Raw genomic sequence first — 22,018 nt, 5'->3', positions numbered from 1 at the left:
AAAGTAGGTGTGACACTTTGGACAAATTCTTTAATTACTCAAGATCTTTATTGTACCTTATCTATAAAAGAGAGAGGTAAGCTGAGATCTGAGATACTCCATGTTCTACTTTATAATGAGAAAGTCATCAAGATTTAGTGGAAAACTGAACATTCACAAGTCAGAGGATCTAGGTTTGATCTCACCTCTGCCACTTGATTACCTATGTGACTCCAGACAAATCATTTAACCTTTTAAGTCCTCGGTTTCTTCATCTATAAAATTAGGACATCAGACTACATGATTGCCAGGGCCCTTCTAGTTCTAAATTTATGAACTTATGAACTAAATCACATAAGAAATCACATATTAGGTCCATTACTTTCATTTAACATTCTGTCTCTGACAGCACCACAAGGGAACAGTTTATGATAATGGCAGAACATAGAAAGTTGTCTATAACTGTTTGGGAACTCTTAAAAGAGCACTCTTGTCTTAAGTAGAGCTTAGTTCAAGACCTGGTATCTACATTTGTGTCATAGAACCAAAAATGATTATAACTGAAAGGATTTTCAAAATCATTTAATCAAATGAAGAGTTAAATGACTTGCCTAACAACACACAACTTGGGGTAGGGAGGAAGGAATTGGAACCCAGATCTTCTGACTTGTAGCCCAGTTACAATGGTATGCACCTAACCAGTTGTTTGGTTACTGGGTAAGTTATTTCCCTTCTCTGGACCTTAGTTTTTTCATTTGTAAAATAGTTCTACTTACCTCACAAAGATGTTGTAAGGACAGCACTTTGTAAACTGTAAAACTTTATAAATGTGAGCTCTTTTTTTTTTGCATTATGTCAAATTATGGTCAAATAGAAACTATATTAGCCTTTGTTAAGGATATTGTAGAAGAGATTCATCCACTAGGCATGGGGTTGTACTCAATTCCCCTCTATTACTCTATGAAATATTAATCTTTTCAGTCCCTCAGTTTATTAGAGGGGAAGGAACAGGTGATGAGAACAATGGATGATGTGATCTCTGCTGTTATAAAGCTCTTTTTTGGATATGAAGGGTTGAAGGGTTATCCAAATGCTTAGTCATGGTGATAAAGAGCTTCAGAGCTTGTACTGGAGAGAAATGTTTACACTGGGTAAGGGTTGAATAATGGTAAAGAATGGCAAGGAAGTCAGGAAATTTGTCAACATTTTGAATATTAAGTAGATTAAATACTGAACATGAGGCAAAAATATTTTTTTTCTCAAAAAAGCCAGCCTTAGTTCTTTAAAGGGTTGTTGGGAGTGACTCATGCCCCATTCCCCACTCCCCCCCCTTCTACTTTATGAAAGTAGTGTGAATAACACAACCTAACAAGTATAAACTTGCTACATTTCTGGGCATTCAAACAACTATAGAATCTGGTTAAGTTCATTTAGAATCATATAATCACAAAAATATTAGAACTTGGAATGCAGAATAATAGTAGTAATACCTTAAATTCCTCATGTAGTGGATAGTGGCTGAGCTTAACAATCGGACCTACCTATATAACTGACTGTATGATCTTGGACAAATCACTCAACTTTTCAGTACCCTCAGACATCTCCCAAAGATTAGAAGTAGTTGCAGAACAGTTCCTTATTTCCACTTTTGGAGAGAGTTTCCTCATTTGGAGTTTTCTATGTGAATGAAATCCCAGACCTGCATGACCCCCCTCCAAATTTACAAAGGCTTTCCCACCCCACAACACTGAGAAGTTGGATATGAGAAAAATAAGACTCTAAGAGGTAACTTGACTAGTAACATTTTCACTCTGCTAGTAAGTAGCAGAGATGGCACCAAAACTTGGCTTTTCCAATTTCAAAGAGAGTGAGTACTGTTTTACATTAGTGTGCTGCAGGTAGAAGAGACATTAGAAGCTCACCTAATCCCAACCCTTCATTTGGTAGAGTAAGAAACTGAGTCCTAGGAAGCTGTAGTGATCTGGCGCAAACTAGTTAGTGTTGAGTTGTTACAACCATAGGAAAACCCCTTAATTCCTTAAATTTGTTTCTTCTGAGTCTCCAGTCTAGCACTCTCCCTTCCTCCTAGAAAGCCAACACTCTTAATTCTTAGATAAATACATAAATAGATCTTAGTCATTGCATACAAACCCTCTAGATCACATTCTTAACTTTTCTTGTGTCATAGACCTCTTTGGCAGTCTAGTGAAGCCCATGGATCTCTTCTCAGAATAATATTTTGAAATGCATAAAATAAAATATACAGGATTACAAAGTAAGCCAATTATATTGAAATATGGTTATCAAAATATTTTTTTAAAAAGTTCACAGATTCCAAGTTAAAAACAGAAGCAAGCTTTTGTGTGTACTGAATGCTGCTTTATTACTTAGAAGGTGCTGTCATCTCATCTAAGTGGGTGCTCCTTTCAGTTGGGTTGATCTTGATTTTTACCTACTTCTCATCTTCTGTGACTCTTGTCCATGTTCTCTCAGAAGTTTTCCCTGGGAGTGTAGAGTAGGTTGATTTACCTACCATTCTAGGGTCCTTTCTCTAGACGTCCTGACATTGCATGTGTTTGAGCAGAAAACACAGGTTGTTTGTCAATTATCCCTCTCTTGCTACATGACTAGCCTGCCTTTTCTAATCATGTCTTTTTTTTGACTTCTTATATGTCCACAGTTCTTTGCTGATAGTATGCTGCATTCTATTCTGACCCTCCTTTAACCTTTAACCTCCTTCTGACACTCTAATTCTTCAGATACTGCCGTATTCCATACTTTGTAGCCACGTATCTTTTGGCAGAAGTGTATCTATATTTAGAAGATGGTTTGTGTTTTAGGGAGAAGCTTGAACTCATTAAAAGCACTGTGCAGTTTCCCAAATACAAACCAATTTACTTGCCTCCTCCTTTACAATTCTGGGCCTATTTTATTGCCCACATGTGGTGTCTATCCAAGTTTTACATACTGATGGAATATGAGAATCTATCTAACAGCATATTATAGTCCGGACAGTAGACAGTCTCCATCCACTTAGTTTTTCTTATGTGAATAGTTAGGCCACACTCTTTTGAGTCAGCATAGGTCTCATTCATGAAGCTTTGCGGTTTTCTAGGGCTTGGTACAATTAGCAGAATGTACCAGATCTATCATCTTGTCTAGGTTATAGTATGCATACATTCCTGCCTAGAGACATAAAAATATATTCATTGACCTTTAAAAGCCCTATCCAGTACCACAATTATTTGAATTTGTAAATAGCGCCTCAAGTTACTTCTTTGCAAATGACAGTTCTAAAGAAAAGAGAGAAATTATTTTTAGCTGGAACCAAACTATCAACTAACAATATGCTTTTGGCCCTGACAACATATTTTAACAATTAACAGATGACAAATATTAAATCATGTGGGTGGGTCTTTAATTTCATTGTGATTAGATGAAGGATTCACTTGCCAGAATCAGATACAAAGTTCTCCATCTCACCAAATCGAGCACAACTATGTTGTCTTGTAATCATTTGACTTAGTGTATCTTGCTTACAAATCAAATGGTTTTCAGGAAAAAACTGCATTTAATCAGAATTAGGTTGGTTTTTATAATGTATTTGTTTTTAAAATAAAGAATAAAAACTTGCTTTGGGACTGGAATCAATGTCTTAGGTAGTTTGTCTTTTTGCAGGCTGTTGAGGTGGAGGGAAGACAAAATTATTAAAAAAAGGTTTAAAGAAAATATTTATTTAAAGAATTATTTTAAGGAATAATTATTTAAAGAATTCATTGAATGGGTACTATAAGATTGATTCATTAACATATATATTCATTCAACATGTATTAAGTATATACTAGAATCCTAGAACTGTAGGATCCTAGAATAATCAGAACTGGGAGGGACCTTAGAAATAACTCAGTCCTACCTTCTAATTTTATAGATGAAGAAACTTTGAGTAAGGGGAAGTAAAAGTGATACAACTAGGACCCAGGTTCTCCAACTTCAGTCCAGAGCCCATTTAACTCGACTACATTCCTTCTCCATTATGTGCTATACAGTGAGAAAGATATAAACACAACTAAGATAGTGTCTTTTTACTTAACAAGTCCAGTAGTCCAAATTCATTCAACCATATCATCTCAATTATACTTTCTTCCAAGAAATTACCTCTATATATTAAGTAGTGTAAGTTTCTACATTGGAAATTAAGTAAAATCTGAGCTGCTCACATGCTAATCTTTTGTCCTGAATAGCACTGATGAGTATGATTGCCAGTAACGATTCCTTGCTTCTTTGGATGGTTATGGATTACCTTAGGTACCTACCTTAGGATCTGAGGTGTAAATATTCCAAATAAAAATTCCCTCATTTGAGACATCTCTTCATATCAAAGTTGTTTTATTATTTAGGTCGCTTAATTAAGATATATCAGAAGGCTGACATATTAGTTATCATTATCTTAAAGGCTATATTCCAAGATAATTATATAGATCATATCTTTTTTTAAAGGACAACTTATAATCTATAAATTACTTAAACTTTGTTTTGGATTTTACTTCTATCCTACCCTGTCTTTTAGTCATTCAGCACCATGATGTAGGAGTGGAAGGGGCAGTAGCATAGTGGAAAGAACACTGAACTCGGAGTCAAAGGTCTTAGGTAAGAGACATAGCTTTGCAACTTAATAACTATATGACCATTAATAAACCCCTTAAACTTTCTGAGCTTCAGTCTATTCATTTGTAAAATGGAACTAATAATACTTGTTCTATTGGTTTCACAAGGTTGAAGTTAGTATCATGTGAGATAATGAGTATGAAAGCATTTTGAAGCTATATATTTTATGTATGTATGTATTATATATAATGTTTTATAAATGTAAACTGTTTTTATTGCTACTTCTTTAATCTTCTTCATATGTTAGTGTAAGGGAGGGATCAAAACCACTCCACTCCATATTGTCTCTGATACCTTAACTAGATGAGAACAAGGCTCAATCAAAATATCTTAGACTAAATACAAACAAGTCTTTGAACTAGCATGACATTGTGCAAAAGTCCTATTCAAAGAGGCCAGAAAATTTGACCAAGCCCCAGAGATCATCTATAAATAATAAACTGAGTTGAAAAGAGGGAGTTCCAGAAATTGAAGTGAATGTGGAGCTCTAGCTGAGTCTCTGGAACCATCTGGGGAAAAGGAAAAGTCTCAGCTTTGGACTTGGTTAGGTCTCCTTCTTCCCCTCCCTTTCTTTGGACCTTGCCAGCTTCTAAAGATGTTGGACCTCACCATTTTCTCATCAGAGCCCTAAATAGTATCCCCAGATCATTTGGTGGTTATCGTTGGAAGCCAAGGACAGACCAGACTCAGGCCTCTTCAGGGAGACCAGCAAAGACCAGCAAAGAGATTACACTATGTTTAAAGAAAACTTCTTGAGCACCCCGTAGATGGAAAAAAGAACTTCTAGCAATCAGAAATTGAATCACCCTTTAGTCACATGGGCTCTAGTTTGAGCTCACTTTCCTCTGTTTGTGGGAGAGGGTAGTACAGACTTTTGGGAGGATGTTTTGTACCAACTGTTCTTATAAGCTACTTAGGGCTGACTGACTAAATAAGTATTTTCAGCTGATAATCTTGAAGGTAAGCACACTAGTAGAGGCTTGAACCAATGGCATTTGAAAATCCCCTGATCCCGAGAACCCTTGGGGGAGATATAGCCAGCCTAGCTTGGAAACCTGACTCGTTTGTGAGAGTGAGAGTTAGGATGAGGATACCTTAAAGCATATTTAGCATCACTAAGCTGCACAGATTGAGACCTCATACTTTACCTTGCTCTCTCAACAAATAAAAGCCGTAAAGAACTATGGAACATAAAGTATTAAAGATAGAAGGGAACCTAGGACACAAATTGAAATTGGAAGGAATGTTGAAAAATAGCTCCACTGAATATATTTTTAAAAATTTATCTTATTTCTATTAATTCCTTTTGTTTTTACATCATATTCATTTCAGAATATATCTTTCCCATCCTCACAAAGCAAAGCTATACCTTCTAACAAAGATTAAGAAAAGAAAGAGTTCAGCAGTTCAGTAAAACCAACCAACCCATCAACCATACCTGGCAGCGTATGCAATATCTGATAGCCTGTATTACTACAATGAAGGAAGGGAGGTGCATTTTCTCAGTCTAATCCATAGGAGAATTATTATTGATAATTCAGGTATACTTTGATCTTGAAGATCTCCTAACTTGCCTTATTCTTCTACCAAATAAGATTCAATTCAATTGAACAAACTTTTATTAAGTGCCTACTATGTGCTAGGCACTGTGCTAAGTACTAGGGATACAAAAAGAAGCAAAAGATTGTCCCTTCCCTCAAGGAGCTTACATTCTAGTGGGGGAGACAATGTTCAAATAAGTATATGCAAAACAAGCTATATACAGGATAAATAAGAAATGATGTATTTGAAAATTATTTATTTGAAGAGCACCTTCAAAGCCAAAGGAGTAGTTTTTATTCAAGAGGAAAATTAAGAGAAAACTAATTCAAGCCTTCATTTTCTTTCACACATTTGCTGAAAGTTACCAAGAACTGTTTTGCTAGAAGTAATTTCTTACCTATCTGTTTTGATTATTCTGTTTTGCAGAATGGAGAATGACTTTTTCCTTAGGAAGGAAGAAAATTATAGGATGTTAGATTTAACATTAGAACATTCAAACTGATCTTTGGTTTTCCTATTATTTTTGTTTTAAGAAAAGCACTTTGTAAAATCATACAATTATAGGACTTACAGCTAGAAAGGAACTTTAGAGTCATCCAGTTTAACCCCTTCATTTTACCAGTGAGGAAACTGAGGGCTAGAGACTTGCTTGAGGTCACACAGGTATTCAGTAGAAGAAAGATTGTAAGTCAAGTCATCAGATTCCAAATCTAGTTCTCTTTCTGCCATAACATTCTGCTACACTTACAAGAAATCAAATTAAAAGTCACATTACAAATTTCAGAAAAAATTAATGAAAATTTATTTGGCAGGAACAAAAGGACTGGAATCTCAAGGGAAGCAGTAGCAAGGGAGAATAACATGTTCAGACCTCAGATTATGCTGTAAAGCCATAATTATTAAAACTATTTGGTACTGGTGGGAAAAAAGTGGAACAGATTGGTTAAGAAAGAATCAGAAATCACAGGTCCAGTCCCTAAATTTCTGTTAGTTTCCTACAGTTCTTGGATAGCAGACCTTTGTCAGAGATATTTGATATATGTTTTTTCCCAGCCAAATATTGCACTTATTTTAGTTGCATTAATTTTATTCATGCAAAAGCTTTTCAATTTTATATAATCAAAATTTTCTTTTATTATCACTTCTTATTTTGAGTTTATTGTGGCATATGATCTAAGATGTTGGCCTAAACTTAATTTACATCAGACTGCCTTCTAGCAATTCTTGACATCAGGGAGTTTTTTCCTGTGGAATTTATGTTATGGGGTTTATTGAACCAATGGGTTATTGAATTTAATTATTTCTTATTCTTCCTTAGCTAGTTTTGTCTATTGATCTTTTTTTTAAATCAGTAACAAATAATTTTGATGATTATTGCTTCATGATATAATCTGAGGTTTGGAAGTACTATTCTAAGAGAGAGTTCTTAACTAAACAAACGATGGAAGAGATCACAAAATATACAATAAATTTATTTAGATTGCATAAAATTGACTTTTTTTTTTACTAATGAAATTAATGCATTTAGAATAAGATGTGAAACAATCAATGAGGGAGAATCTGCATAAATGTGTGTCTGATAAGGTTTGCTATCTAAGATATATAATGAGTTAATGCACATATAAGCCCAAGAGCCATTCTCCAAATAACGTGGTCAAAAGATGAATAAACACTTTTCAAAAGAATTGAACATCATTAGACAACCATATGAAAGATTACTCCAGATCACTAAAATGTCCATATTATTTGACTCAAATATCCCACTGCTAGATAGGTCCTATATACACCAACATTTTTATACTAGCAGATTTCGTAGTAGCAAAGACCTAGAAGCAAAGTAGATACCCATGATTGGGTAACAGTTAAATAAACTGTGATATATGAATATAATAGACTATTGTTGTGCCAATAAGAGATGATGAATGTGACAAATTCAAAGAAGTATGAAAAGAGATTTGAATTGCTATGACGTAGAGTAAGTAGAACCAGGAAAACAATGACCGATATAAATGAAAGAACAACAACAACAAACCACCGTATTACTGAATGGAAAAGAGGGAAAAAAGAATTTATTAAGTGCCTACTAAGTGCCAAGCACTATGGTGAGCACTTTATAAGTATCTCATTTGATCCTTACAACAGCCCTTCAAGATAGGTGTTATTATTATCTATCCCCATTTTACAGTTGAAGAAACTCAAGCAAATAGAGTTTTAAGTAACTTGTTCAGGGAGGCCACACAGCTAGTCTGAGACTGGATTTAAATTCAGGGCTTCCTGTCCAGTTCTCTATCCACTGTATCACCTAGCTTCTGTGTAAATATAATACAAAATAGAAAAGTATCAAGTGAGATGGAGATTTGGAATTTGGATGATTGTTAGATTACGATTTTCTCTAATTATGCAGAATTAGTTAACTATAATAATAGGTCATAGGTACAGAATGATCTAAGTCAGAGGCACCAGACAGACTGCCCTCAGGCCACATGCAACCCACAACACTCTTGAGTGTGGATCAAACTAGATTAAAATGTAATTAGGAAATATTTAACAAGATAAATAAAAATACAATAAAACATTGATAGTATTAATGTCGTTTTCTAAGTCAATATATGGTCCATTATTAATGGTTTAGTGACTCCCCCCCCCCCCCATTTCTAATTGAATTTGACCACTGGTCTGAGTGATAGAGTCATTTAAATTTTTATTGGAGTTGAATTAACATATTTTCTTACCTCTGGAAATGGATGTATGTATACCTGGCATGCTTAGCATATGTTTTGTCTCCCAGTTATTGGCCAGACAAGTAGATTAAAATCAGACAGGTATTAGAATTCCCATGATCAGATGGTCAAATTGATAATATGGAATACTTAGTAATACTTTAGATAAGATCTGAACAATGACCCTACAGGCACAGGGAAGAGTTGGTAGGAACTTAACTTAGTATAAACCCAGCTGCTCTTGGCTGGTAACCTCTCCTTATGAAGGTATCTTGCTTGCAAAATTTTCATAGTAGAATAGGTGCTCATCTGTCTAAAGAAGAATAAGACAAATTCTTGGCTTGAGGCAGGAGCCTAGATTTTGGGGTCCTGTAACTGACTTTAGTGGTCTTTAATTTTTTTTGACTATTTCTCAACAAAAATAAAGATCCTCTTCCCTTTTATTATCATAGTGCTTTTTTCTACCTCTGCCTAAAGATTTATCATTGGATAAGCCTACCATGTTACCTTGGGCAAGTCATTTCCCCACCCTGGGCCTCAAAATATCCTGCCTAATATTTACTATGACAGGCTTGTCCTTTAACCACTTTGAGTTTCAGTTTCCTCATCAGCAAAATAGTAATAATAATACTTGTTCTAACTATGTCCCAAAGTTGTTGTGGCGAAGCTGCTTTGTAAACCTAAAGTGATTTGTAAGTGGGAATGGATCATGATGATATTCTAACATTTCTAAGATTCCTTCTAGCTCTAAGATGTCATTACTCCATGAAATGCATGCCTTCCTCCAGTTTGTTTTAAATTGCTAAATAAAGACACAATTCTTTTAATAACTCTTATTGCATAAAGACCAAAGGAAGCTTGTGATAATAATTATTTTGTAAGGAATACAAATCTCTACTGCTGAATCACTTCTATGTTTCAGTACAAAAACTTATTTCACATGTCTATCTGTATAAAAACTACTTAGAACTTGGGCAAAGTAATTTTGTTGATTTTTTTAAAAATACATTTTGTGAAGGATGCAGACAATATATTATGTTAGTAGGTACAATTTGAACTTTGTCTGCTGGAGGTTATTGTGGGCCAGTATGTGACTAAGTGCTACACTTGAATTTGTTGCCAAAGTTTAACAGCAAAGGACAAAGGCAGATTTCTATATGCTAAGTTTTAGCTTCACTGAATATTTTTCAAAGCTATATCATTTTGCATTATTACAATTAATTTTGAATGAATTGATTGTAAATATAGTACAGTAATTGTAGAGAGGTAAAAGGCTTAGATGAATTTATATCCTGAAGAAATAGGAGAGTTTCTCTACCTCTTCAAATCCTACTTAGCATTTAAGGCTCAGCTCATGTTCCACCTTATCCATGAAATCCCATGTCCATGAAACCACTGAACACTGCAGCCTACATTATTACTAAGATTTTCCTAGAACCATAGACTGTTAGGGTTAAAATGGACCTTAGTGATAATCAGTTCTAACCTTCTCCCTTTCAGAGGTTCCTAATCTTTTTGTGTACCATGGACCCCTTTGGCAGTCTTTTGAAGCCTCTGGATCTTTTCTCAGAATTTTTATATTCACAAAGTTAATATGAAGAGAATTACAAAGGAAACTAGTTATATGAAAATATAATTCACAGACCCTGGCCTAAGAATTCCTATACTAGGTTATCACTTTGAAGGTAAATTTAAACCCCTTTAGATCTCTAAGGTCCATTCTAGCACTTTCATTTTCAACTTGGTGCTACATTCCAAAGTATTTTTTTTCTTTTGAGTTATTTTCTTTGGGTATTCACCCAAAAGTAGAATTACTGTGTCAAAGTGTGATGATGGTCAATACCACCATGACTTCAGAAAGAATGAGTCATGCCACACTAAATTCACTTCCCTTTTTGGCAAGATTACCAGATTCACAGATCAGAGGAATGCTATAGATAGAGTTTACTTAGATTTTGGAAAATAATTTGACAAAGTTTCTCATGTTATTGTTGTGGGCAAGTTGGAGAGATGAGAACTAGAGAATGGCAGTTAGGTGGTTTTAGAACTGGTTGAATGATTGGACCCACATATTAGTCACAAATGGTTTGTTGTCAACCTAGAGGAAGTTGTGAAGCACTACAGTGCCCCAGAGATCTGCACTAGGCCTCGGGCACTTTATTATTGCTTAGTTGTTGTCCTTTGCTTTCAAAGAGGACCAAAATGACATCACAATGCAAGAGTCAAGTTACTGTGTCTCCAACTGTGGCTGATCAGACCAATACAAACTCAGACTATTCTACCATAGGTTGGGGACAAATGTGAATATTTGGGGTGGATTCTCTAAATTTACGCATTTTGTATTTCTTTTGAGCTACTTCAAATCTGCTTTGCTCCTAGAGCTCAGCCCCTTCTCTGATGAGGGCATGCCATGCTGGGTGGTCCTGTGCCAGTGTGTCCCATGTCACACAATCAATTTCAAAGTTCTCAAGAGAGACCTTGAGAGTGTCCTTGTATTGCTTCTTCTGACCATCATATGTGTGCTTGCTCTGTGTGAGTTCTCCATAAAATAGTCTTTTTGGCAAGTGTATGTTTGGCATTTGAACAATGTGGCCAACCCATCAGAGATGTGTTTTATGCAGTAGAGTTTGAATGCTTGGCAATTTAGTTCGAGCTGATCTTCAGAATCTTCCTAAGACAATTCAAATGGAAAGGATTCAGTTTCCTGGCACGGCACTGGTATACTGTCCAGGTTTCACAGGCATACAACAATGAGGTCAGCACAACAGCTCTGTAGGTCTTCAGTTTGATAGTCTAATACCTCTTCTCTTCCACGTTTTCTTCGGAGCATCCCAAACACTGAGCTAGCTCTGGCGATGCATGCGTCAACCTCATTATCAATGTGTACATTCCTGGAAAGTATATTACCAAGGTAAGTGAACTTATCCACAGAATTCAAAACTTCTCCATAGTTGGCATACTTATCAAATTTGCAAAAGAAACAAAACTAGAGATAGTTAACAGAATCTACATCCAGAAGGGCATTGACTAGCTAGACCATGGGTGATATCAAATAAGAGTAAACTTGTTCTTTTTTTGGTCTAGACCCATGATTTCATTGATATGGGAAATTCCCAGTGTAAAAACTCTCTTCACCAATGCAAAATGGCACCTTTATAAGTTATAGATAGTTTCCTGGGGCACTGAGAGGACATGACTTACCCATAGTCAAAGATAAAAATTGAACCCAGATATTTTTCACTTGAAGGCCAGTTCTCTACCCCTTATACTCTGCAGCTAAGTGGCACAGTGGATATAGAATGTTAGGTCTGGAGTCAGGAAGACCTGAATTCAAATCCAACCTCAGATACTTACTAGCTGTGTGATCTGGACAAGTAATTTAACTTCTATTTGCCTCATTTTCCTCAACTGCAAAATGGGGGTCATAACAGTATCTATCTACCCTGCAGGGCTGTTATGAGGATCAAATGAAATAATATTTGTAAAGCACTTAGCATAGTGCCTGGCATATAATAGGCTCTATATAAATGCTTACCTCCTTCCCTCTCAAAATGAAACATAATAGGGATAAGTATAAAGTCTTACACTTGGTTTCCAAAAATCAACTTCCAAAGTACAAGACGTGTGGTGGTGTAGAATTTCATCAGAAAAAGATTTGGGGATTTTTAGTGAACAGCAAGGTAAATAGGAATCAATAGTGTCATATGATAAACCAAAAAGGCAAAATAATCTTAGATCACATTAAGAGAGATTTGTAGTATTTAGAACCATGAAGATATGATAGTCACACTGTATTCTGACTGAATCTTCTGTTTCATAGAGTTGTAGAGTTCAGTAGAGTCTTCTGTTTCATTCCAGGTACCACATTTTTGAAAGGATGTTGGTAAGCCAGAGAACATTCAGAGGATAACTATTACGGTGAAAAGTCTTACAATAATACTACATAAGGATTGGTTGAAGAGATTCAAAATGCTTAGCTTAGAGAAGATTTTGGGGTGGGTGTAACGGGTCAGGAGACCTATCTTCAAGTTTTTGAAGGGCTGGCAAATGGAAGAGTAATTAGAATGCCTTTTCCTGGCCCCAGAGGGCAAAACTAGGAGTAATGGATCAAAGTTGTGAAAAGTGAGATTTAGGCTTAGTATAAGGAAAGACTCCTAACAGTAAGAACTAGCCATAAGTACAATATAGTGCCTCAGGAGGCAGTGAGTTCCTCTTTGCTAAATGTCTTCAGTTGAAGGCTGAATGACCACATGTCAGTTATTTTAGTGGGACTTCCTATTCAAGTTCTTGTTAGACTTGTAAATCCCTTCCAACTCCGAGATTCTTTGAATGGTTTTGAAAGCTTTTTTATATATGTCAGGATAAAGTCATTTAAGAACATAAATAGTCCTTACTAGTCACATGTAAAGCACATACACTTGTTTCCTTATAACCATGCTGATTGATAAGTATGGATAAGTATGAGGAGGCTCATCAGAACAAGATTGACAATTAGATGATGATTTTTTTTTCACCATGAACAGAATTTCAAAGCATTCCATTAATTTTCTTTTGTATTCTTTTTTTGGGGGGGGGGGCTAGACAATGGGGTTAAGTGACTTGCCCAGGGTCACACAGCTAGTAAGTGTTATGTGTCTGAGGCCGCATTTGAACTCAACTCCTCCTGAATCCAGGGCCTGTGCTCTGTCCACTGCGCCACCTAGCTGCCCTGCATTCCATTAATTTTCATTGTATCCTTATGTGACAGACCTTTGGCAAATCAAAGGGAACTGAAAACTGTGGGGCACATTATTTGCCAGGACACAATGAGGAATAAAATCTTGACTGATCAATTTCTTGAAGTCATTAGTTAAATTATTCCAGGACAGTACAGAAGTGTAAATATAGAAGGTAAATGTGAGAGTAATAATAATTTACTAACTAATTGATGGCCTTCTTAAAGTCACAAAGTAGATTACCCAAAATTGTGGTAAAAAATTTTGTCCTTGACAGAAAGACCCTGAACTGGGATTCAGGGGACCTGGCTTTATCATTTACTAGTTATGTGATCTTATTTGTTATGTTGCTTCTCTGGACCTGGGTTTCCTGTCTATAATATGAGGAAATTGATCTAGATGCTCTCTAAAGTCTCTTTCAGCTCTGAGATTCTATACTTTTATACCCTATGTTCTTTTTTTTATAATTCTTTTGAAAAAATGCATTTATTTTTATTCAGAACTTAATAGATATCAATTAAATTGGGCATTTCCATATACATAGTGGTATAGAAAAAGAGGATTGTCCATGAAACTATGGATATCTATTATAAATATGCTTTTCTTTTAAAATATAAAGCAAATTCAACATGTAACTTTCAAAATTGTACTGTTTGTCCATGATTCTTTCTGGCCTTTACTTTTTAATTAACTAATTAATTAATTTTTAGTTTTTAACATTCACTTCCACAAGATTGTGATTTCCAAATTTTCTCCCCATCTCTCCCCTCCCCCCCACCCCAAGATGGCATGCATTCTTAGTGCCTTTTCCCCCAATATGCCCTCCCTTCTGTTCTCCTCCCTTCTCTTATCCCCTTCCACTTCCGTTTTCCTGTAGGTCAGGATAGATTTTTACACCCCATTGCCTGTGTATCTTATTTCCCAGTTGCATGTAAAAACAATTTTTAGCATTTGTTTTTGGAACTTTGAGTTCCAAATTTTCTCCCTTCCTCCCTCCCCACTCACCCTCATTGAGAAAGCAAACAATTCGATATAGGTTATACATGTGTAGTCATGCAAAACACTTCCATAATAGTCATGTTGTGAAAGACTAACTATATTTCCCTCCATCCTATCCCCCCATTTATTCTATTCTCTCCTTTGACCCTGTCCCTCCTCAAAAGTGTTTGCTTCCGATTGCTCTGATTTGCTTCTCTTGAGTCTTGTATTTGAAAGTCAGATTTTCTATTCAGCTCTGGTCTTTTCATCAAGAATGCTTGGAGGGGCAGCTAGGTGGCACGGTGGATAGAGCACCGGCTCTGAAGTCAGGAGGACCTGAGTTCAAATCTGGCCTCAGATCAAACACTTGACATGTACTAGCTGTATGACCTTGGGCAAGTCACTGAACCCCGATTGCCTTACTTAAAAAAAAACAAAAACAAAAAACCCCCAAAAAACCAAAAACAAACAAACAAAAAAGAATGCTCAGAAATCCTCTATTTCATTGAACGTCCATTTTTCCCCCTGAAGGATTATATTCAGTTTTGCTGGGTAGGTGATTCTTGGTTTTAATCCTAGCTCCTTTGGCCTCCAGAATATTATATTCTAAGCCTCCAATCCCTCAGTGTAGAAGCTACTTAATTTTATGTTATCCTGTTTGTGTTTCCACAATACTTGAATTGTTTTTTTCTGGCTGCTTGTAATATTTTCTCCTTGACCTGGGAACTCTGGAATTTGGCTATAATATTCCTAGGAGTTTTCCTTTTGGGATCTCTTTCAGGAATTGATTGGTGGATTCTTTCAATTTTTATTTTACCCTCTGGTTCAAGAATATCAAGGCAGTTTTCCTTGATAATTTCTTGAAAGATGATATCTAGGCTCTTTTTTTGATCCATTAATTTTTAGTCCATTAATTTTTAAATTATCTCTCCTGGAACTATTTTACAGGTCAGTTGTTTTTCCAGTGAGACATTTCACATTATCTTCTGTTTTTTCATTCTTTTGATTTTGTTTTGTAATTTCTTGATTGCTGATAGAGTCACTAGCTTCCATTTGCTCCATTCAAATTTTTAAGGAAGTATTTTCTTCAGTGAGCTTTTGGATCTCCTTTTCCACTTGGCCAATTCTGCTTTTTTTTTTTTTTTTTTTTTTGGCTAGGCAATGGGGTTAAGTGACTTGCCCAGGGTCCCACAGCTAGTAAGTGTTATGTGTCTGAGGACGGATTTGAACTCAGGTCCTCCTGAATTTAGGGTCAGTGCTTTATCCACTGCCCCACTTAGCTGCCCCCCAATTCTGCTTTTTAAGGCATTCTTCTCCTCATTGGCCTTTTGGACCTCTTTTGCCACTTGGGTTAGTCTATTTTTTAAGGTGTTATTTTCTTCAGTATTTTTTGGGTCTTCTTTAGCAAGCGGTTGACTCATTTTTCATGATTTTCTTGCATCACTCTCATTTCTCTTCCCAAGTTTTCCTCTACTTCTCTTGCTTTAAGCTTGTCAAAATCCTTTTTGAGCTCTTCCATGGCCTGGGACCAATTCATATTTTTCTTGGAGGCTTTGGATGTAGGAGCTTTGACTTTGTTGTCTTCTCCTGGTTGTAGGTTTTGATCTTCTTTGTCACCAAAGTAAGTTTCTATAGCCTGTTTTTTTCCCTGCTGTTTGCTCATGTTCCCACCCAATTACTTGATTTTTTAACTCTTAAGGTAGAGCTCTGCTTCCAGTGTGGAGGGTGTACTGTCCCAAGCTTCAGGGGTTTTGTGCAGCTTTTTTCAGAGATACTTCTAGGGACCTGTAAATTTTCAGTTCTTCCAAGGTGGTATGATCAAAGGAGTGGTGTTTACTCCTTTCCTGGCCTGTGCTCTGTTCTATGGGTGACCATAAGCACTCTCTTCTGCCTTGGAATTGTGAGGAGGATTACCTCTCCACTGCTGCCACAAGCTCCACCATGCCGGCACTCCTCCTCACCCCAGGACCTCCATCCAGGACTGCAACCCAGATCCAAGCACAGGTAAAAAACAAGAGAATCCTGCCTCAGTGCCAGCAAAGAGATCCCTGCAATCCCCCTCTGATCAGCCGCTCACTCTCCCCACTGTTTGGCCTAGAGCTCTGGAAGCAGCTGCTGCCACCACCTCGGGGGCTGCACCAGGGTTGGGACCAGACCATGCTCCTCTCTCACCCAGATCTGACAGACGTTTCCTACTGACCTTCTAAGTTATCTTTGGTGTTTGTGGGTTGAGAAGTCTGGAAACCTCCACAGCTGCCTGTGATTCAGTCCCCTGAGGCCTGCTCCAGGTTTGCTGGGGCACCTGTCTTTGCCTGAGGCCCAAGCTGAACTGCACTCCTCTCCCAGCCTGGTGTCAGAGGCCTTTCCCATCAACCACCTAGGTTGTCTTGGGCTGGAAATTTGTTTCACTCTGTCTTCTTGTGGGTTCTGTTGCTCTAGAACTTATTTAGAGTCATTTTTTACAGGTATTTGGAGGGGTTTGGAGGACAGCTCAAGTAAGTCACTGCTTTTACTCCATACCTCTACACCCTATGTTCTAAAGCCTCCTCCAGATCTAATATTTTAATATCTTATAATTCAGTGATTCTATTTCTTCTGATTTACTATGTTCCTATAACCAAGTAAGCTGAATCCCCTTGGTCATTTATAATATTGGTTCATAGAGGACAGACATTGATTATCTTTTGTATATTTTGTGCAAAACCAAATAACATTTGTTTAAAAACAAGACAATCCAAAATCAAATTTGATGGGTGGGAGAGAAAACTAGTTAGTTACTGCAGCAATGATAATAACTATTCTCTTTAAAAAGTACTCTAACGTTTTACTAGGAGATGGCCACATGTCCAATGTACAAACCTCTCAGTAGTATTTTTATTTCATTTTTATTGGATAGCTAAAGAGATTCTGTTCCATCCTTCAAGGTACTGGTTCCTCTCTCTTGTTAAGGGTCAGCATCAGGAACATCCATCTTTATATCTGAGGAAGGCACAGGTGAGAGTCTTGTTCTGTTGTGTAGCAGAAGAAGTTTATTAAAAAGCTCAGGAAAAAAAGGGACATTGCTCCTCACCAGATGTTGCTAGGACATGATCAAAAATATCTGAGTGTGCACTGTAAATAACAGAATACAAAGAAAGAGTTGCTGTGAAGTCATGTGGCTTAACTAATATCCTATTCAAAATTTGACCTTACCTGCATAATTTTCTATCTGCAGATTGCTTCCCTTCAATCCTTGTCAACTCTAGATTAGGCCACCTGGGCACTGCATTCTTCCGTACTAGTTAGTGTCTGAAACAGAGTTCAGGAGATCAGCCACGTAGTCTTAGCATGTTAGAACTGAAAGGGGTCTTAAGATATAGTAGAGCTGGGGGCAGCTAGGTGGCGCAGTGGATAGAGTACTGGTCCTGGAGTCAGGAGGACCTGAGTTCAAATCTGGCCTCAGACACTTGACACTAGCTGTGTGACCCTTGGCAAGTCACTTAATGCCATTGCCTAGCAAAAAAACAAAACAAAACAAAACAAAATACATACATATATATATATATATATATATATATATATATATAAGAGCTGGAAGAGGGTCTTAGAACTTAAAATGAGAATAGGAACATAGAATATGGAAGTTTAGAGTTAAATAAGACATCAAAACACAGAATGTTGGAGCCGGAAAGGCTCTTAGAAATTATCTTTTCAAAGTCCTATATTTTACATATGATGAAACTGAGACCCAGAGACCAGAAGTGATTTCCATAGCCATACTAAATTTGTAGCACATTCATAAGTCTCATTTCTGTATCCTAGGCAAAATTTCCTCTGGCTAAGTTTTCCTTTTTAAATAAATATCATTGAATGGAAATCAAAAAATAACCTCTAATAATAGTATGACCTTAGACAATTAATTCTCCCTTTATGGCCTTAGTTTCCTCATTTATAAATTGAAGGGCCTAGATTGGGGGATCTTTTCTGACCCTTGTGACTGATATTCTTTGTTTCAGTGAAGCTTATCCCCAGAAGCAGGGAACAATTAGCATACAGGAAAGCTATTTTATCAAACAAGATTGGCATACATTCTCTATTCTTTTGTGTCTAAGCTATGCCACTGACTAGCTTTGTGACTTTGGATGGGGAAACTCATTTCGCTGAACTTTAGTTTCTTCATCTGTAAAATGAGTTGATTAGACTAGTGATACCAGAGGTACCTGACTGCTCTAAAGTTCTGTGATTTTGTTTTTCTCTTTTAGGTTACTGCATGTTGCTTTGAATGTTTCCTCAATGTTACTGTTGACATACTCTATCCTCCCTTGTTAAGTGCTCTGTAAATGTTGCAGAGAAAGTGTCACTTGAATTATTCATTTACTTGAATTATTCATGTGTAATTTAAAGGTTCTGAATAAAATGAAGCCCAGCCTTAAAGAGGGAGGCAGTAGGAGAGTTGGAGACAGTGTTATTTACTGACTGAAGACCTAGGGAAGGTAGCAGAATAGAGTGGAAAGAAGAGAATCAGGAGGGCTGAGGTCTAACACTTAGGTTCTTGTGCCTCAGTTTCCTCATCTGTGAAATTAAGGAATTGGACTATATCTAGTGTTTAGCATAATGCCTGGCACATAGTAAGGACTTAATAAATAAATACTTGTTGACTTGTCTTGATTATAGGCTCTTTAAGTCCCCATTCTAGCTGTTGGCAACCTGTTACAGCATAAACAGCACTGGTTTGGGAGTCTAAAGAGAGCTGAGTTCTAATCCTGGCTGCATTGTTTATTCTCTTTATCACCTTGGACAAATTACTCTTCTTCTGTAGTCCTTAGTTTTCTCATCTCTAAAATAAATAGCTTGGACTAGAGGATTTCAACTCAAAAATCTCCTAACATTCTGTTATTTTTTTGATGATAGTAATAGAGGCAAATAAAAATGAGGGACAGTGTTTAGTGGATGGAAAGCTGGCCTTAGAATCAGGAAGATCTGGATTCCAGTCCCATCTCTGATGTTTACTGGCATTATGAGCATAGAAAAGTCACATAGCCCCTCTGTGCCCTGGGTAACTCTCAACGTTGTCAGAACAGTTGGTCATCTGCCTTGTAGCAGGGATTTCCTCTTGGGGAATTCCCTTCACCAATGAAATCGCAGTTCAGACCAAAATAAAAGAGTAGCTCACATTTCTGTAGCACTTTACAGTTTACAAAACCCTTTCAACACAACAACCTTATGAATTAGATAGTCCTAGTGTTCTTATTCTCATTTAATAAATGAAGAAATAGGCTTAGAAAAATTAAATGACTTGCCTTAGGTCATACAGTAAGTGTTAAAGTTGGTATACTGACTCCAAATCTAGTGTTCTTTCCAGTCACCATCCTGGCACATTCTATATTTTGCCATTCTCTGTTCTAAGGTCCCTTCTAACTGCAACAGTCTGTGTTCTAACATTTGAACTCTTGGGCAAATGGCCTAGTGCTTCAAGTGTGATCAAAACTTTTTACACAGAAGCTTGGGCTAAACTCCTTTGTTTTCATGGCATGGATGTAAAGTGAACAAAAGGCATTTCATGAATGTGCATTTGGAATTTTTTTATGTGGATGAATTTTTATTTTAAGAGATCAAGCTTTTCTTTGACAGTTTAGCTTGTAAATTTCCACATTTCTAGACAAGCCTGGTTTACCTCCAGAAATTCATCAGCTTTACTCCTAAATTTCCCAGCTATGGCAAGATTTGTGAGAGGCAGCCCTGGTATTTCATAAATGTGAAGTGTAATTTGAGCTTCACTTTTATGCTAGAGCAAGAGCCTTATAAAAACATAAAACTCTCTGCTGATAATTCCTTTTCCCTAAAATCAGGATTTTTCTAAGATCCTTCCATTGTAAACATATGAAGATGAAATATGGGCCTAATAAAGTGTATATTTGGAAATAAATGTTCCATACACACAGGAAATCAGGCTAGCAGCCAGGCTTAGTGTCACATGGGCTTTTTCATCTTTTGACGTATAGGCCGAAGTAAATTGTTAGGTAATGCCTGGTTCTCCTCCCTTCAGTTTGTTAATCAGTTTGTCTTTTTCACACCATCTTAAAATCAGGAGAGCATATTATTTTTCTAGCTCCCATATTGGGTTTGTGAAGAAAGGCTGCTTTGTTGGACTCAGGACTGTCTAGATTCAAAGATAGCTGTATTTCTGCAGAAAGAACAGTGGACTTGGATGAAGGAGTTAGATTTGAGTCATTCTTTCTCCATTTATTAATCATGTGACTCAGGGGCAAGTCACTTCACCTCTGTCAGTTTCCTTAGCTAATGCACAGTTTGATATTTTGCTTCTTTTCCTTTTGCACATTGACAGTATTTATATTGTGCGTACAATAAATGGAAGAGTCTGGGCCAGTAGTTTGACCTCTGTCCCCTCAATCCAGACACTACTGTGGCTGTGGTCCTACAACCATTATGTCATTGTCCAATTGGTTTAGGGCCTGATGGGCATGGGATCTAGCTTTCTAAAACTAAGTTGGGACTTTGGGGGAGATTCTTTGATTCTGAATGTTAGGATTTAAGTCAGATGGTGACTGCTTTTGTGGGACAGATGATAGCATAGTGGTTTAAAACTTTACATCCTGCGATTCATTTGGGAAATCTTTATGGGATGTTCCAGTCTGCCTTTCCAGATTTATCTTATAATATTCCCTTTCAAGATCTAGCTAAATAGAACTGCTCACAAGATTATAGGGTCATCAGATTTAGAGTCTGAAGAGGCCTTAGAGCTCATCTCTTTTAACTCTGCCTATGCCCATCCTCCCAATCTCTCCACTTTCATCAGTTTACAGGAAACTGAGACCCAGAAAAGGGAAGTGACTTTCTTAAAGTAGAAAATAGAACTAGAATTCAAACCCAGCTCTCTATAACACCAAATCCTGTGTTCTCACTACTATAGGATAGTGACTATACCAAACTGTTCTCTCCTTCTCTGATCTCATCCTCCCAAATATGTCTTTTTGAATGCTGTTGACTATCTCTGAAATAAACTCTCACATCTCTACCTGTTGTAATCTTTCTTTTCCTCCAGGGCCTAACTAAGGTGCCAGCCACTTAATGAAGCCTTACCTGTTTCTCTTCAGTCCCTTTCCCTCCAGCTAAAAGATTGGTATCTTCTTCCTGGAATATCTCACATCTCTCTTTGGACCTACACTATGTACTTATATTTTAACTTTTATGGGCGTTATCTATATACTTGTCTTACCTCCAATAGATTGTAAGCTTCCTCAGGGCAGGGAATTATGTCTTATCTCATTTTTACCTCTTTACCAATGCCTAGTAATATGTGTGTATGTATGTGTTTATATACACATATGTACACATAGTCAATCCTCAGCTTTTGTTGGGGTAACATTCCTAGAAAATGATGCAAAAGTCAAAAAACGTATGCTGATACATTGAAACTAT

General features: G+C 36.8%; 1 protein-coding gene across 1 annotated transcript in view; it reads left to right on the top strand.

The window, feature by feature from the left end:
- LOC114047112 (multiple epidermal growth factor-like domains protein 9) overlaps window positions 1-22,018 on the top strand; it is a 126,132-nt gene that overhangs the window by 46,864 nt on the left and 57,250 nt on the right. The window lies entirely within an intron of this gene.

This window comes from Vombatus ursinus, unplaced genomic scaffold (genome assembly GCF_900497805.2).
Source record: "Vombatus ursinus unplaced genomic scaffold, bare-nosed wombat genome assembly UNPS02014786.1, whole genome shotgun sequence".
Classification (NCBI taxonomy): Eukaryota; Metazoa; Chordata; class Mammalia; order Diprotodontia; family Vombatidae; genus Vombatus; species Vombatus ursinus.
This window is presented reverse-complemented; position numbering and strand designations above follow the sequence as displayed.